This window comes from Malurus melanocephalus, unplaced genomic scaffold (assembly GCF_030028575.1).
Source record: "Malurus melanocephalus ecotype Western Australia unplaced genomic scaffold, MMel_1.1 scaffold_1869, whole genome shotgun sequence".
Lineage (NCBI taxonomy): Eukaryota > Metazoa > Chordata > Aves > Passeriformes > Maluridae > Malurus > Malurus melanocephalus.
The window spans coordinates 13873-16680 of NW_026625101.1; positions in this window are offsets into that span (position 1 = coordinate 13873).

Here is a 2808-nt window from a genome sequence, read left to right on the forward strand (position 1 = left end):
GTTCTGAGAGGGGCAGGGATTTGTCCCGGTTCTGAGAGGGGCAGGGATTTGTCCCAGTTCTGAGAGGGGCAGGGATTTGTCCCAGTTTTTAGAGGGGCAGGGATTTGTCCCGATTCTGAGAGGGGCAGGGATTTGTCCCAGTTCTGAGAGGGGCAGGGATTTGTCCCAGTTCTAGAAAGGCAGGGATTTGTCCCGGTTCTGAGAGGGGCAGGGATTTGTCCCGGTTCTGAGAGGGGCAGGGATTTATCCCGGTTCCAAAAAGGGCAGGGATTTGTCCCGGTTCTGAGAGGGGCAGGGATTTATCCCGGTTCCAAAAAGGGCAGGGATTTATCCCGGTTCTGAGAAGGGTAGGGATTTATCCCGGTTCCAAAAAGGGCAGGGATTTATCCCGGTTTTGAGAGGGGCAGGGATTTGTCCCAGTTCTGAAAAAGGGCAGGGATTTGTCCCGGTTGTGAGAAGGGCAAGGATTTGTCCCGGTTCTGAGAAGGGCAGGGATTTGTCCCGGTTCTGAAAAGGGCAGGGATTTGTCCCAGTTCTAGAAAGGCAGGGATTTGTCCCGGTTCTGAGAAGGGCAGGGATTTGTCCCAGTTCTAGAAAGGCAGGGATTTGTCCCGGTTCTGACAAGGGCAGGGATTTGTCCCGGTTCTGAGAAGGGCAGGGATCCTTTTATCCTGGTTTTGAGAAGGGCAGGGATTCTTTTATCCCGGTTCTGAGAAGGACAGGGCTCATTTTATCCCGGTTCTGAAAAGGACAGGGATTCGTCCTGGTTCTGAGAAGGGCAGGGATTTGTCCTGGTTTTTAGAGGGATGGGGATTTGTCCCGGTTCTAAAAAGGGCAGGGATTTATCCCGGTTCTGAGAAGGGCAGGGATTTGTCCCGTTTCTGAGAAGGCAGGGATTTATCCCGGTTCTGAGAGGGGCAGGGATTTGTCCCGGTTCTGAGAAGGGCAGGGATTTGTCCCAGTTCTGAAAAAGGGCAGGGATTTGTCCCGGTTCTGAGAAGGGCAAGGATTTGTCCCGGTTCTGAAAAAGGGCAGGGATTTGTCCCAGTTCTAGAAAGGCAGGGATTTGTCCTGGTTCTGAGAGGGGCAGGGATTTATCCCGGTTCTAAAAAGGGCAGGGATTTATCCCGGTTCTGAGAGGGGCAGGATTTGTCCCGGGTTTGAGAGGGGCAGGGATTTGTCCCGGTTCTAAAAAGGGCAGGGATTTGTCCTGGTTCTGAGAGGGGCAGGGATTTGTCCCGGTTCTGAGAAGCCCAGGGATCCTTTTGTCCTGGTTCTGAGAAGGGCAGGGATTTGTCCCGGTTCTAGAAAGGCAGGGATTTGTCCCAGTTCTGACAAGGGCAGGGATTTGTCCTGGTTCTGAAAAAGGGCTGGGATTTGTCCCGGGTTTGATAGGGGCAGGATTTGTCCTGCTTTTTAGAGGGGCAGGGATTTGTCCTGGTTCTGAAAAAGGGCAGGGATTTGTCCCGGTTCTGAGAAGGGCAGGGATTTGTCCTGGTTCTGAAAAAGGGCAGGGATTTGTCCCGGTTCTGAGAGGGGCAGGGATTTATCCCGGGTTTGAGAGGGGCAGGGATTTGTCCCGGGTTTGAGAGGAGCAGGGATTTATCCCGGTTCTGACAAGGACAGGGATTTGTCCTGGTTCTAGAAAGGGCAGGGATTTATCCCGGTTCTGAGAGGGGCAGGGATTTGTCCCGGTTCTGAGAGGGGCAGGGATTTGTCCCGGTTCTGACAAGGGCAGGGATTTGTCCTGGTTCTAGAAAGGGCAGGGATTTGTCCTGGTTCTGAGAAGGCAGGGATTTGTCCCGGGTTTGAGAGGGGCAGGGATTTGTCCTGGTTCTGAAAAAGGACAGGGATTTGTCCCGGTTCTAGAAAGGCAGGGATTTGTCCCTGTTCTGACAAGGGCAGGGATTTGTCTCGGTTCTGAGAAGGGCAGGGATTTATCCCGGTTCTGAGAGGGGCAGGGATTTGTCCTGGTTCTGAAAAAGGACAGGGATTTGTCCCTGTTTTGAGAAGGACAGGAATTTATCCCGGTTCTGAGAGGGGCAGGGATTTGTCCCGGTTCTAGAAAGGCAAGGATTTGTCCCGGTTCTAAAAAGGGCAGGAATTTGTCCCAGTTTTTAGAGGGATGGGGATTTGTCCCGGTTCTGAGAGGGGCAGGGATTTGTCCCAGTTCTGAGAGGGGCAAGGATTTATCCCGGTTTTTAGAGGGGCAGGGATTTGTCCCAGGTTTGGGAGGGACAGGATTTGTCCTGGTTTTTAGAGGGACGGGGATTTGTCCCGCTTCTGAGAAGGGCAGGGATTTGTCCTGGTTCTGAGAGGGGCAGGGATTTGTCCCGGTTCTGAGAAGGGACAGGGATCCTTTTATCCTGGTTTTGAGAAGGGCAGGGATCCTTTTATCCCGGTTCTAAAAAGGGCTGGGATTTGTCCCGGTTCTGAGAGGGGCAGGGATTTGTCCCGGTTCTGAAAAAGGGCAGGGATTTGTCCCAGTTCTAGAAAGGCAGGGATTTGTCCCGGTTCTGAGAGGGGCAGGGATTTGTCCCGGTTCTAAAAAGGGCAGGGATTTATCCCGGTTCCAAAAAGGGCAGGGATTTGTCCCGGTTCTGAAAAGGGCAGGGATTTGTCCCGGTTTTTAGAGGGGCAGGGATTTATCCTGGTTCTAAAAAGGGCAGGGATTTGTCCCAGTTCTGAGAGGGGCAGGGATTTGTCCCAGTTTTTAAAGGGATGGGGATTTGTCCCGATTCTGAGAGGGGCAGGGATTTGTCCCAGGTTTGGGAGGGACAGGATTTATCCTGGTTTTTAGAGGGACGG